Source organism: Neomonachus schauinslandi, chromosome 8 (genome assembly GCF_002201575.2).
Source record: "Neomonachus schauinslandi chromosome 8, ASM220157v2, whole genome shotgun sequence".
NCBI lineage: Eukaryota > Metazoa > Chordata > Mammalia > Carnivora > Phocidae > Neomonachus > Neomonachus schauinslandi.
In genome coordinates this window covers 66,707,746-66,724,227 of record NC_058410.1, presented here as the reverse complement: position 1 = coordinate 66,724,227, position 16,482 = coordinate 66,707,746, and positions in this window count along the sequence as shown.

Sequence of the window (16,482 nt, the reverse complement as noted above, 5' to 3'; positions counted from 1 at the left end):
AACAAACTGAGGGTTCTAGAGGGGAGGGGGGTGGGAGGATGGGTTAGCCTGGTGGTGGGTATTGAGGAGGGCACATTCTGCATGGAGCACTGGGTGTTATGCACAAACAATGAATCATGGAACACTACATCTAAAACTAATGATGTAATGTATGGGGATTAACATAACAATAAAAAAATACATTCCAATAATGAAGCTCAGGGCTCAGTTTAAAACAAACATATCTAGGATTCTCCCAATCATTTTAAAGATAAGTGTAAACAAATAGAAAGTTGTTATTAAAATATACAAGAGTTTATTTTATATCTTAATACTTAAAAACACAAGAGATTCATGAATTTGAGATTTTCTGATAATTTGACATTCATGTGTTTATGAAACAAAAATTAAAATTTTATGTAAAGTTTTAAGCAGCAGCACTATTTTTGCTTCAGAAATATTTTTATGTAAAATAGAAAGTTTATAAAATGTGATTTTCTTACATGGGAAATTATTTTCAAATGCAATTATATTTTTCTTCCCATTTTTATAAGCTTTTGTCTTAATGTTTTATTGTGACTTTTGATATTATGTTTCCATTTAAAGTCAGGCTTCTATGAAAATGATCATTTTCATTATCAAGGAGTTAATTTTTTGGTTTTGGGAAGATCAATATTTGCTTTGGCATGCCCTGTTTTCATAGATATAGATTTTAATCAACTCAAATATATGGCCTTCATTTTTCATTTGGAAAATTTGCAAGACTTTGAAGAACTGCTATAGGAAAAACATTTAGCTCTCAATACACACTGAGAAAAACAATTAATAGAATTTTCAACATATACATTGTATATACAACTGTCTGGATTATGACTATAGCAAATACCTATGGAGACCAGATTTATTGACTTTGATAAATGATATATATACATATATATACACACATATATTTTTTACTTAATTTTCCTTAAAGCCAATTTTAAAAGTAAGAAACTGGATTTTATTTTGCATGTAAACCATGATATCTTGTTGATGGGCACATACAATCAATTTTAATATAGCCAAGAACACATGGGGATTTTCAAGGTTATAGAACAATTAGGTCACAGGAAAATGAAAAAGCCATGCTGATAATACTTTGGGTGGAATAAAATGATAAAAATTTCTATTTCTCTCTATAATTTTGTACTGACCTTTGTTATACCAACAGTTTTGATGAGGAAATACAGAATAAGTTCCAATAGAAGCTAGTGAAGAATAAAAAGGCTTAATGCTGACCCAAAATAATATTTTTACTTCCAAAGTTAAAAACAGAGATGGAATGCCCTCAGTGGTTGACTTTCTCAGGCAAAAGTCGTGGTGGTGACAACTATTACCATTATTCAGCACCCTGGAACTGTAATTATTATAAGATTGCATTCTTTACCATTGTATTCATCTGTTGGGTGTGAGTGTATTAAAGAATAACAGTAAGAATTCTAAGTCTAGGTTAGTTGGGGGCTGAATAAGCCCCTTGAGCATAAAGGTCACCACAGAACATATTTTTCTTTCTCCATATTTACACTTGAATTAATTGAAACCCTGAAATTATATAATGGCTTTGGAATTTTATGGAGAATATTAGTGGCTGATTCTGTAATTTCTTAGAAATTTGGGAAACATCTCTTTGTCAGTTTTGTAAGTGCGTGTTTATTAAGAGGAATAGAAAAATATTACTTCTCCATACACTAAGTGTTGTCTAAATTTTAATTTTTGCAGGAGACATCTCTAAAATAAGGAAATGCATTTTTTCAAGGATGATGCTGTGTTAATTATCATATTGAGGATGCAGAATCTAAACTATATTCTTCTAATGAATAATATAGTCATTAATAGCTTTAAACAGATAAAGTGAAATTTCTCTAATATTCTTATATTGGATAAGTTAGAAAATACTACTTTTCAGAAATGATTTAATAATAACGACATTATTATAACTGTATTCTGATTCATTTAAATAACTTTTTTGTAAATGCTTACTAATGAAATTATCCATTTAAAAAGGGCTTTCTAAAAGTGCTACAGTGGTTAAACTATAGAGAAAATTGACTGATCATAGATTTAAAATATCTTAATGAATTCACAAACTATCTTGCACATCTGTGAGTATTTCCAATTTGCAGGATCACTGATGACTGATTATTTAATTAACTGCATTTTAGGATCAGTTTTTGCAGTCTTCAAGATTAAAGAAAATGCATATATTGGCAACTGAATTTAAAATCTATATTTTTTCAACCGTTATTACAACCAAATTAAAGGAAAATTCTTTTTAAAAATACTTTTTCTTCAAATAACAACATGGTAAGACTGCACATTTTGATGTTCATAAAGATCATTTCCAAAGGAGAATACTATATAATGTCAGGTAGTTAAAGACAAATTGATCATTGTTGTAGGAGAGGAATTGGGAATAATTTAAAGTTTATTGAAGTTCTTTCATCTGCCAGGTGGCTCAGCAGCATGCTGTATATCAAAAATGTTATATATATACCCATAGGTACATATACTTACATGCACACATCATTCTTTCTCTTCCTTCATAACAAACCTGTAAATTGTATCTTCATCTTGTTTTATGGACAGAGAACTAAGGTTTAGAGAATGGAGTAAACCGGGCCCAAATATCACAGTAGACTGCTCTCTTTATCAAAGCCAGTTGCTTTTGTGGTATTATGTGCTACACAGCAGAGTGAGATCATACTAGTTTTGTAGTGTACCTTTTTTATTTCTCTGAAAACAGCTTCTGTGTGTCAAACTTAAATACTTATTTAAATTAACTTACCCAATCCACTGATTTGCATAATTCCAAGAGGAGTAAATATCTAAAAAAAAATTAAGAAAAACAGTTACTCAATAATTGAATTCTCTCAGGACTAAAATTCTAAGATGTTTTAGTTAACAAATATTCTATTGGCTCATTTAAACTACCTAATCTCTTTATTAAGTCTTGATGTCTTGAAGAGCCTACAGTTAAAATCTATTTGTAGAAAGACAATCATGAACAAACAAGAAATCTATTTGTAGAAAGACAATCATGCACAAACTAGAAAATGGTCCAAATTACTTCTTCACTGATTCTACAAATCAGCTTTTAATGCATGTAGATGTAGACAGAGCTTCTGACAGTTCTTTTTTTTTTTTGCTCGTTCTCCCACTTCCCCATTCTACCTCCAAACATTGTCTTTTTCTCCTTTTCCCTCCTGTCAGAGACCCATTTCCACCCTGAAAAATGTCCTCTAGATATTGAGCATTAATTTCAGTCTCTACCCTGACTCTCCTTCTTAACCATGTCACTAAAGAGATGCCGTGGGTCTGTAGGATTATTAAAAGATAGCATCTGTCATATTCCTATTAAGAGGAGAATAACTTTTACAAAAACCATAAGGAGACAGACTCTGTTGGTGTGATAACCCATCAAAGCTTGGCTGAAGAAGACCAGTATCCCCAAGAACAATTTATAAGCTGTAAGAAACTTTAAAATGATTCTTTTTATCTAGTGATTGCAATGCTTTCTAGGAAGTTTGTAAATATTAAATAACCGGGCATTTAGTCATGAGTTTTATTTATTCTAAGATATAATTTTTCTTTATTCTATGATGCAAAACCATCCATTTCTAGGATAACACCCTGGAAGCAGAATATATTTTCCCAGATTTTTCCCCCATTGCTTTAACGGAAATCTGCATTTGAAAATGTAGTTGACTCTAGCTTTAAACTTTTTTAGAGTAATCATTGTAATAATAATAATGTTTATAAAATAGTGCTCACAATTCCCTAAATTTAATACCCCCAGAAGCACCCACTGGTGTTACCTACATGTGACAAGTGGTGAAGTGAGTCTTGGACACTCTCTTAGTCAAGATCAACCAATCACCCCAGGAATGGGGCAATCTATGAACGAAGGTTCTAACACAGGAACTCACTGAACTTAAAATTCAGTTTTCAGGCATCAGAGAGTTACTTACATGCACCCTGTTTATGATGTCCTCCTCAGAAGCTCAACTCATGTCAAATCATCCCCTGCAATACCATTTATTTTCTGTTTCTGAAACATTCCTTATAATAATGCATTCCTTTTTAGTTACTTCTTCCATACTTTTAGGGTTTTTTTGTTTGGTTGGTTGGTTTTATTTTTTTGAGTGGTTTCAACCAAAAAGAAAATGATTCCTTAAAAAAAGTCAAAGTACAGCATAACATTGCCATCAAAGTACTGTTGCAAAGGGGACACTGTGTTCTAATTTAATACCATGGTCAGTGGCAGCTTCATGTATAAGTAAAGCTGTAGATCCAGAGAGAGCTTTTAATCTTAAATTAAGATTTTGGATAAATTACAAAGAAGCATTCTACTCAAGTTTAGATAAAACCAAGATGAATTTTAGCTTTGTTAATAACAATTAAAAATGGGGAAAAAGGAGTTGTATATCTGGGTATACAGTCTTTCAATATTGCTTCATGGTTTTACATGTGAAAAGTTATGTTGAACTTTTAAAGCAAAGAAATATCAGAATAGAAATGCAGGCTGACCTCTCTGTCAGTAAGAAATGTCTGCTTTAGGAAGCAGGCATGTGAAGAACATGGGATTTTACTCTTCCATCAAGGCCCTGCTCTTTAAAGGGTTAAAGGAAGCCAAAAGCAAAAGCAAAACACACACACACAAAAACAAAAAACCTCACAAAATCTGCAGGGGAACAAGCTGCCCCTTTTACTTGGATATGATCATTAAAGTCACATTGGCAAGTATAAGAGTCACATCATTCCTCCCTTTCATCTATCATTTTAAATTACATAATATAGCACAGGAAACAACCTCATTGTGAAAAAAGAAGCTAAAAGTGAAAGCTAATAAAGTGAACATTCTTCTTTATCATTATTTTCTTACTCTATATTATTCTTCCCGCCATAAAAAAACACTAACAGTTTTGCTGAAACATACCTATTTTAAAACTTTCTATACAACATTCCATTGGACAATAGTTTATTTGACTTTTATCTAACTGAAAGACATTTTGGGTTGTTTCTGGTTTTTATATTGTTATTTTGCTACTAAGATAATGCTGCATTAAATATCATTTGATAAGAATCTCTCTGAAAATGGGTAAGGGTGCTTTAAAATATACTATTAGAACTACATTATCCAGATCAAATATTATATGTATCTCATGCTTGATAGATATATTGTCAAGTTACTTCTGTTTTACCAGTTTACACCCCTATAGTTGATCAAACACTACTTAGTATCTATCTTTTCAATAATGTCACTCTAATGAATAAAAATGATTACTTATCTAATTTGCAATTTACTGGTTACTAATGTGATATAAATTATTTTCATGTTTTTATTTGCCATGTATATCTATTTTACTTAGAAATTATATTTCATATTACACACCAATTTTTCTATTTACTGTTTATCTTTTCTGTTTATATGTAAGAGTGAATGTGTTGGTTAAATTCACTGATATTAACTCCTTTTTGGTCTTAAGCTATTCTCTTTCCACTCACTTTTTTTATTGTTGTTAGTCATATCCTTAACAGCATTACTTCTATCTTATAGATTGGGAATTTTAGAAGTTGGAAACTATGCCTTTTTAAACTGTTTAACACAGTACCAAGCACAAATAGTTACTTGAGGTATGTGTGTGTGTGTGTGTGTGCATGCACATTTATGTCTATAAAAATAATGATGAATCTATAAGCTATACATTAACAAGACAAATATAATTTACATCAAAAAGTATGACTAGATTTATTTGAATAAAATGGAATTAAAAGTGACTGAATAGGGCGACTGGGTGGCTCAATTGGTTAAGTGACTGCCTTTGGCTCAGGTCATGATCCTGGAGTCCTGGGATTGAGTCCCACATCGAGCTCCCTGCTCGGCAGGGAGTCTGCTTCTCCCTCTGACCCTCCTCCCTCTCATGCTCTCTGTCTCTCATTCTCTCTCTCTCAAATAAATAAATAAAATCTTTAAAAAAAAAAAGTGACTGAATAGTGTGCAGGGTCTACACTGTGCTTTTTGTGGACTACAGCACTCCAGCTGGGTCATGTGGTCATACTCCTTTCTGCTATACATAGGTAGATGCTTGTGTTAATCAGGTCAGTTGTGACATATATTTATAACCTATGATTAAACTCATAATAGACTGCCCAGAACATAGCACAAGGTCAAGAAGAGAGTTGGAAATACTAAATGAAATTGGGGATTTATGGCTCTCAAACTTGGGCATTTCTATTCATCAAACCTACTCTCCTCAATTAGTGGTTCAAATAGTTCATTTCTCACTGAATTATTCAAATAGTTGCAATTACATAAATCCAAGCATTTTGTTAAGTTTGTTTGCGAAGGAAAAATGTTTCACTTATAAATTTGTGAAGACATTTCTCAAATTTTAGCATGTTTTAAGTTATAAACCTATATGGGACATTCTAGCTTTTTAAATAGATTTTAAGATAATTATATCTAGGTGCCTCGAAAATTTTTTAAAAATTTGAAGCATAGTGGAGGATACTATAAATGTAAATACCCTGTGAAATACTTACAAAGATGTTGGTCATTCTAAAGGGTATAGAATAACTGACAAAGTATTTTTTTCACTTAGAAAGTAACTATGCTAAGACACCGAGCACATAAAAGAAATATTTATAATGCTGGATAGCTATATGTTTGGCTATATGACCATTACAGAAATACATAAAAAGAAAAATTGTAAAAAAAAAATACCTAAGTTACAAGATTGTTTCCATGGCCACATCCAGAACCTAAATGCAGATTATTCCATCCCACCACTTATAGAGCATCTTAAACACCCACATAAAATTAGAAAGACTGCTTCTCTCAGATGGGTATGATTCAACTCTGTTTGGAAGAGAAGACATTTCATTAGGAGGCTCTTGCTGTTACACATACAGCACCATGTGAAATGATTAGCTCAGAAAGGCAATTAAAGGACCACGATGAAAGTAATGTTACCAAGATGTTGACCTAGATTGTTCCTGACTTTGCATTCACACACAAGAACAACTGACAACTATTCAAGAATAGGACATGACTGAGTGAATCTTAGAACACAAGGGTGAGGCTCAATCCTCCCTCCCTGCACCACAGAGACCAAGACAGATTGCATGAGAAGGGCAAGAGAAGAAAGAAGGGGCTACACATTGACTGTACTGCTCCTTTCCCAGGCCAGCACAGCACCATGCAGAGAAATCTCGGTGAGTCTACAGTTCCTCCAGTGGGGAAAGAGAACCCAAGTGGGACACAGGATCCCCCCAGCATTGTGGGTTGCATTGTGGCAACCCCTACTCTGATTTCACACCACAGAGATTGTAGGGGAATCCGCAGGGCTAACCCCTGGGAATCTGACTGTGACAGGGAAGTGGGGAGGGACTTGCAACAACCAGCACAGAGATCTTGGCAGACAAATTCATATCCACGGTGTCTAAATAGTAATCCCATCCAGTGTCTCTGCTCACACACAGAACCAAGTCAGTGTTGCACTTTCACCAGGAAACTTGGGAGGTGGCAGATCTGCCTGATTTGAATCCTCAAACAAGGAGTTTTGTTGGCCCTAGAGTTTGATTTGCTCATGCCCAGGGAAGATGCTAAAGCACAGCCTTACCCACTGTGGAAAGTGTCTCCCAGCCCCATTTGACCACAAAGCCTGGTGACAAGTCCTGGAAGCAGTGTAGCCCAGTAGCACTCAAGCCAAGAGACAGGTGGGCAGAACCAGTTTTCCTCACTCAGATCAAATCCAGTACTGGGTGTGGAGCTTCCCCATGCTACACACAGGCAGGAAAATTAATTCAGACCAAGGCTAAGGGCAGCTCCCAGCCACTCCCAACCAGAGAGGCTATTTGGAAAATTGAGAGTAGCCTGGAATGGTCCCTGCCCTTTCTCCCAAGTCAAGGAGGTGAAAGCAGAGCCCCAACTGCTGCAGAGAGTGTCTTTCTGCCCCATTTAACCAGAAGGCCTGGCCCCAACACTTGGAAGATGTGCAGCCCAGTGGTTCTTAAGCTGAGAGGTGGAAGGCAGAGCTAATAGTTGGCAGAGCAAAGCCAGTAGCCCTGTTCAGTTAGGGAACTTGGGATGTGAGTCAGCTTGAGCTAAGTCAAGAAAGAACTTTACTAGCTTTAGAGCTGCTTTTCCTGCTGTGCCTGGGATGGAAACTAATTTGTAGCTCTGCTCATCACTGAATATAGCCTTTAGCCTGTCTGATCATAGAACCTAACCAGTACCCACAGGAAGCTGCAGATCCAATTCAATAGGAGTACCTACAGTGGTACTTGAACTGAAAATGGAGCCTGTGGCTTCTCACATCTTTAGAGCAAAACTGGCCTCACCTGACCAGAGAATTCAGTACACACACTGACCAGATTCGGGTCTGCATACAATAAGCTGAGTATAGGTCCTGTGTCCTATCCTAAAACAGAAGTCCCAGAGTTGAAAACTTTAATAACTGAACTGAATAATTCAATAGAGTTTCAAAAGTTGACTCAAACATGCAAAAGAAAGAATCAGTGACCTGGAAGATAATACATTAGAAATTCCCAGTCCTCAGAGCAAAAAGATAAAAGAACGAAAAAGAGTATAGAAAGCCTATGGGAATCATAGGTAACAATGGGGAAAAAAACAAAAACAAAACAATATTTGCATTTTGGGAATTCCAGGACGAGAAGAGAAAGAGAAGGGGACAGAAAGTATATTTAAAACAATAATGGCTGAGAACTTTTTAAACCTGGGGAGAGAAATAGACATCCAGATCTATGATGTCCAAAGGATTCCAAATAGATTGAACCTATATAGGACAATATTGAGACACATTATAATTAGTCAAAGGACAAAGAAAGAATTTTATGAATAGCCTGAGGAAAGAGAGAAGTTATATATAAGGGAACCTCCATAAGACTCTCAGTGGATTTCTGAACAGAAATTTTTGGGCCAGGAGGGAATGGGATAACATATTCAAAATACTGAAACAAAATAACTATCGACTAAGAATTCTATATACTCTGAAGCTAGAAATGAGCAAGGGGAAGGACTTTCCTCAACAAACAGAAACTGAAGAAGTTCATTACCATCAGACATGTCTTACAAGAAATGCTAAATGGAGTTCTTTCAGTGGAAGTAAAAGAACACCACTTAAGATCATAAAAACATTAAGTGTAAATCTCACTGGTAATGTTAAATGTATAGTCGTAGATTCTGCAATATCGTAATAGTGGTGCATAATTCACTTACAAATCTAGTTTAAAAGTTAAAAAATAAATATAATAAAAATAACCATAACTATAATAATTTGCTATTAGTTACACAATATAAAAAACGTAAATTGTAATAGCAAGAACATTAAATGTGAAGTGGAGGAAAAAAGTGTAAAGGTTGCAAATTCTACTGAGGTTATCAGTTTAAAACAGGGTGCTATAAATTTAAGATATTTTATGTTAGCCTCTTGGTAGCCACAAAGGTAAATCCTATGGTAATTACAAAAAAGAACACAGTAAAGAAGTCAATGCACAGTGATACCAAAGAGGCATCACAACATCAAAAAAGACTGCAGGATAAAAGGCAAGAAACAATGAATCTCCAAAGCAACCATAAATAAATAAATAAATAAATAAATAAATAACAAAACATCAACAAGATGGCAGTAGTCTTTACCTATCAATAATTTCTTTAAACACAAGCAGATTAAATTTTCTATTAAAAAGCACAGAATCACTGAATGGATTAAAAAATAAGCAGGATCCAACAATATGTTGTCCTCAAGAGACTCACATTAGCCTTAAGTACACACATAGAGGGAGAATGAAGGAATGGAAAATGACATTTCAAGCAATGGCAAACAAAAAAACCAAACCAAACCAAACCAAACAGCAAAAAAAGCAGGTATGGTTATACTTAGACAAAATAAACTTTACGCTAAATATGGTAAAAAGAGACAAAGAAGGTCATTATATAATGATAAAGGGGTCAATAAGTCAGGAAGATATAACAATTGTAAATATTTGTGGAGCAACATTGGAGCACCTAATATATTAAGCAAAAACTAACAGAGCTAAAAGGATAAATCAGCTATATTACAATAACAGTTGGGAATTTTTATATCCCACTTTCAACAATGGATAGACCATTCAGACAGAGAATTAGTAAGAATCAACAGCACATTTGAACAACAGTAAAAAACAGTAGAAACCTAGTGGACCTAACAGACATATACAGAACACTGTAACCAATAACAGGATGCACCTTCTTTTCAAGCACACATGGAACATTTTCTAAGATAGACCACATGTTAGGCCTCAAATCAAGGCTTAAAATTCAAGAAGATTGCAATCATACAAGCATCTTCTCTGACCACAGTGGCATGAAACTAGAAATCTGTAACAAGAGGAAAGCTGGAAAATTCATGAAATTCATGAAATTACACAACAGTCTCCTAAACAATCAATGTATCAAAGAATAAATTAAAGGGGAAATTAAAAAGTTGCTTGAGACTAACAAAAATGGAAATACCACATACCAGAACTTTAGGGGCGTAGCAAAAGCAGTTCTAAGACAGAAGTTTATAGCAATACACACTTTCATTAAGAAACAAGAAAGATCCCAAATAAACAACCTAATTGTGCCTTAAATAAGTAAAAAAAAAAAAAAAAAAAAAAAAAAAAAAAAAAAAAAAAAAAAAAAAAAAAAAAAACATGCTGAGTCCAAAGTTAGCAGAAGAAAGGAAAAGGAAATAATAAAAATTAGAGCAGAAATAAATGAAATAGATAACAGAAAAACAATATAAAAGATGAAGCAAACTAAGAGTTGGTTCTAGGAAAAAGATAAATCTGACAAACCATTACCAGAATAACTAAGGAAAACAGAGAAAGGACCTATATCAACAAAATTATATATGAAAAAGGAGACATTACCACAGATACGACAGAAATTCACAGGATCATAAGAACCTATTATGAACAACTATATGCCAACAAACTTGACAATCTAGAAGAAATGGAAAAATTCTTAGAAAAATACAACTTACTAAAACTGAATAAGGAAGAAATAGAAAATCTGAATAGACCAATTGCTAGTAAGGAGATCAAATCAGAAATCAAAAATTTCCCCACAAAGGAAAGCTCAGTACCAGATAGGTTTGCTGGCAAATTTTATCAAACACTTAAAGAAGAATTAACACCAATCATTCTCAAAACCTTCTAAAAAATCAAAGAGGAGGAAATACTGCCAAACTCATTTTATGAGGCCAGCCTTAGACTGATACCAAAATCAGACAAGGAAGGACAACACAAAAAAAAAAAAAAAAAGGAAGGAAGGAAGAAACAGAAAATTGCAGGCCAATATCCTTGATAAACATAGATGCAGAACTTCTCAACAAAAAATAGTAGCAAACCAAATTAAAAAATGCATGAAAAGGATCATACACACCACGATCGAGTGGGATTTATTCCAGGGTTGCAAAAATGTTTTAACAACTGTACATCAATTGATGTTATATACCACATCAACAAAATGAAAGATAAAAATGATATGACCATCTCAATACATATAGAAAAAGCATTTGACAAAATTCAACGTCCATTTATGATAAAAAATTCTCAACAAAGTGGGTAGACAGGAAATGTGCCTAAACAAAATAAAGGGTATATATGACAAACCCACAGCTAATATCATACTTAATAGTGAAATGCTGAAAGGTTTTCCTCTAAGATTAGGAATAAGATAAGAATGCCCACTCTTGTCCCTTTTATTCGTCATAGTATTGGAAATCCTAGGCATAGGAATTAGACCCCAAAAAATGCAAATTTAAAAGGAAGAAGTAAAATTGTCACTATATGCAAATGACTTGATACTATAAATAGAAAATCCTAAAGACTCCATCAAAAAACTGTTAGAATGAACAAATGAATTCAGTAAAGCGACAGGATACAAAATAAATATACAAAAATCTGATGCATTTCTATATACCAGTAATAAACTATCAGAAAAAGAAATTAAGAAAAAAATCTCATTTACAATGGCATCAGAAAGATTAAATGGCTAGGAATAAATTTAACCAAGGAGGTGAAAGACCTGTACACTGAAAACTGTAAGACATTGATGAAAGCACTGAAAAAGACACAAATATGTCAATATTATCAATAGCTATCTACAGATCCAGTGCAATATCTATCAAGATTCCAGTGATATTTTATACAGAAGCAGAAAAAAAACCACTCCTAATACTTATATGGAACCCCAAAAGATCCTGAACAGTGAAAGACATTCTGAGAAAGCAAAACAAAGCAGGAGTCATCATACTTTCAGATTTCAATCTATACCATAAACCTATAGTCATCAAAAGAGTATGACACTGGCATGAAAACAGACAAATAAACCAACAGAACAGGATCAAACCTCAGAAATAAACCCAAGCATATATGATCAACTAATATTTGATGAGAGAGACAAGAATACTCAATAGAGAAAAAACAGTCTTCAATAAATGGTGCTGGGATAATTGGATTTTCACATGTACAGGAATGAAATTGGACCCTTATCTTATATCACCCACAAAAATTAACTTAATATGGATTAAAAGCTTAAATGTAAGACTTAAAACCATAATACTTTTAGAAGAAAACATACAAATAAAGCTCCTTGACATGAATCATAGTAATAATTTTTTGGATATGACACCTAAAGCACAAGCAACAAAATCAAATATAAACAAGTGGGACTACCTCAAACTAAAAAGCGCCTGCACAGCAATAAATACATACATACATACATACATACATACATACATACATACATACATACAAAGTGAAAAGAAAACCTATGAAATGGGAAAAATATTTGCAATCTATATTTCTGATAAGGGGTTAATACCGAAAATATATAAAGAACACATACAACTCAATAGCAAAAGAGAAGAAAAAAGGATTCAATTTAAAAATGGGCAAATCCTCTACAGAAGATACACAATAGGTCAACAGGTACATGAAAAGATGCTCAGCATCACTAGTCATTAGGAAAATGCAAGTTAAAACCACAATGAGATATTACCTCACACCTGTTAAAATGACCATCATCAAAAAGACAAAAAATAACAAATGCTGGTGTGGATATGGAAAAATGGGAATCCTGTGCACTGTTCATGGGATTGTAAATTGGTACAGCCACAATAGAAATCTGTATAGAGTGTCCTCAAAAAGTAAAAAATAGAACTACCATACAATCTAGCAATTTCACTTCTCAGAATATATCTAAAGGAAGTGAAAATAATAACTTGAAAAGATATCTGTACCTCCATGTTTATGGTGGCATTATTTACAGTAGCCAATACATAGAAATAACTTAAGTGTCCATCCATGGATGAATGTGTAAAAAAGTTATGGTATATATACACAATGGAATATTATTCAACCATAAAAAATGAAGAAATCCTACCATTTGTGACAACATGGATGGACCTTGAAGGCATTATGCTAAGCAAAATAAAACAGAAAAAGACAAACACTGTTTGATCTCACTTAAATGTGGAATCTAAAACCAAACAAAACAAAACAGAAAACCCAACCTCATATAAAAAGAGATCAGATTTCTGGTTACCAGAGGCAAAGAATAGGGGGGGGGGAAAGGTGGTGGGAAGGTACAAACTTCCAGCTACAAGATGCATTAATACCAGGGATATAATGTACAACATGATGACTATAGTTAAAACTTCTGTGTCATATATAGGAAGGTTGTTAAGAGAGTAAATCCTAAGAGGTTTCATCACAAGGAAATTATTTTTCCTTTTTTTCATTGTATCCATATAAGAAGATGCATATTAGCTAAACCTACTGTGGTAATCATTTCACAATACATGTGAATCAAACCATCATACTGTACACCTTAAACTTATACAGCGAAGCAGGTCAATTATCTTGAAATAAAACTGAGGAGCAAAAAAGGACCATGAGTTAAAAATCCCAATATGGAGTATGTGTGAACTTACATTAAGTAAAAAAAAATATAATATAGAGGGAAATTTATTACTAAATGATATTGATAACTTAATGTTCTACAGAGGGAAAATATTTAAGAAAAGTCAATCATTAAAAAAAGAATAATTTTTGTATTTTGGGGAACAGGGAAACAAATTGGAAGTTAACACATGTATTCCAGGGTTTTTCAATCTTGACACTATTGACATTTTAGGCCAGATAATTCTTTGTTGTCTGTGTTGTGGGAAAGCTATCCTGCACATTTCGGATGTTTGGTAACATCCTTAGAATCAATTCACTAGATTCCAATAGGACCCCTGCGCCCTGCAACAAGCAAAAATGTCTCCAGACATTGGTGGGTGGGGGGAGGGGGGCTTGATCACCCAGTTGAGAGTCACTTAACTATTCTATTAGTGTTACTCCTGTAGAGAAAACTTGTTTAGGAAAAGGGTTTATCTGTAAGTATGGTTGTTTCAGTTTACTAGTCAGTTGGCTTAAAAATTATCTACTTGGTTACATATTTAGAAATAATTTGAGACTGTTTTCTGCTTGGATAGAATTTTTATGATCAGTATACTGGATTGACTGAATAATATTGATCACTTAAAATTATATTACATGAAATTATTGTAATTTTAGTCATGCTTTCCCTTTTGGATCATTTCATATGAAAGAAGTCAAACTTGAGTTTGAAATTTGTACTTTAAACAAGTTTATTTGTCCCTCTTGAAGAAATTTATATTTTTGACAACTGTAATAACTGGACATTCCTAGAACAATGCTAACACAGGGGTTAACAGCTTGCACTTATACAAAATACTTGAAGTCAGTCAGAAAGCCGTTATTATGACCTTGTGCTGACCATATTCTATGAAGTGTTACATGATCAGGGACAGGGAAGTTGGTTAATGGAAGTTATATAGTAGCTAGATGTATCCTTGTCACACTTCATCTAAACTGATACATTGCAATGGTCCACACTGCTCAGACCTGGCAATTACTGTCCAATTCCAATCTATTCCACACTGCCACTATAATGAAAAATAATTAGGAGCCTGAAAATGAGTTTTCACATGAAATGGTTTCAGTGCTTGGACACAATCGCCTTTGGCAGATGGCTTTGGGTTTGCTTTAATATAATAAAGACAGTTAATCATCTCTAAAGAGTGCACTGAATGAGTAAACTTTTAACACTACTTTCTACATTGAAACTCTTATATTGATCAAATGTTTAATGCTCAGGGGTGCTCAGGGGTGGGGGTTTCTTTGGTCCAATTGTTTGGAATGAGCACATAAATCACTGGAAAATAAATGCATTAGAAAAGAAGAAAATTGGTTAGAATTGATTATCTACCATTGATAAAGAAAAATAAAAAAGCTGAACACTAAAATCAACTACTCTTCCGGAACACTATTGTTATAATAGATAAAGGTATTTTTGTATGTGTTTATGAACACTCTGATTTTGGTAAGGCTGAAATAAATCACTTTATCACAAAAAAAGTATGTGTGATAGAGCAAAGATAGTCTCTTCAGAAAATGGTTCTAGAAAGCCTGGACATCCATGCACACACACACAAAAAAAGACTCTAGACACAGACCTTACACTTTCCACAAAAATAACTCAAAATGGACCATAGTTCTAAATGGACAATGCAAAACTGAAACTCCTAGGAGATAACATAGGAGAAAGTCATAGGTGTGGTGATTCCTTTTAAATACACCACCAAAGACATGACCCATGAAAGACACATGAAAGAAAGAATTGATAAGCTAGACTTCAGTAAAATTAAAATATAATGCCAAGAGAATTAGAAGACAAGCCCCAAATTGGGAGAAAATATTTGCAAAAGACACACCCAATAAAGGACTGTAATCTAAAATATACAAAGAAGTTTTAAAACTCAGCAATAAAAAAACAAAAGGACCCAACATAAAAAAAAAAAAAAGGTCCAAAGACCTCACTTCACCAAAGAACATATACAGATGGCAAATAAGCATGTGAAAAGATAATCCATATCATATATCATCAGGGAAATACAAATTAAAACAACAAGATACCATTATGCATCTGTTCAAATGACCAAAATTGAAACACTGACAACACCAAATGCTGGTGAAGCTGTGGAGCAACAGGAATTGTCATTCATTGCTAGTGGGAATGCAAAATGTTACAGCCACTTTGGAAGAGAGATTGGTAGTTTCCTGCCAAACTAAACATACTATTATCATATGATCCAGCAATCATACCCTTTGGTATTTACCCAGAGGAGTTAAAAACTTATGTCCACATAAAAACCTGCACACAGATGCTTATAGCAACTTTATTCATATTTTCCAAAACATGGAAGCAACGAAGATGTCCTTTAGTAGGTGAATGGATAAATAAATTGTAGTACATCCAGACAATGGATTATTTTTCAGTACAGAGAGAGAGACAGAAAAGAAGAAGAAGAAGAAGAAGAAGAAGAAGAAGAAGAAGAAGAAGAA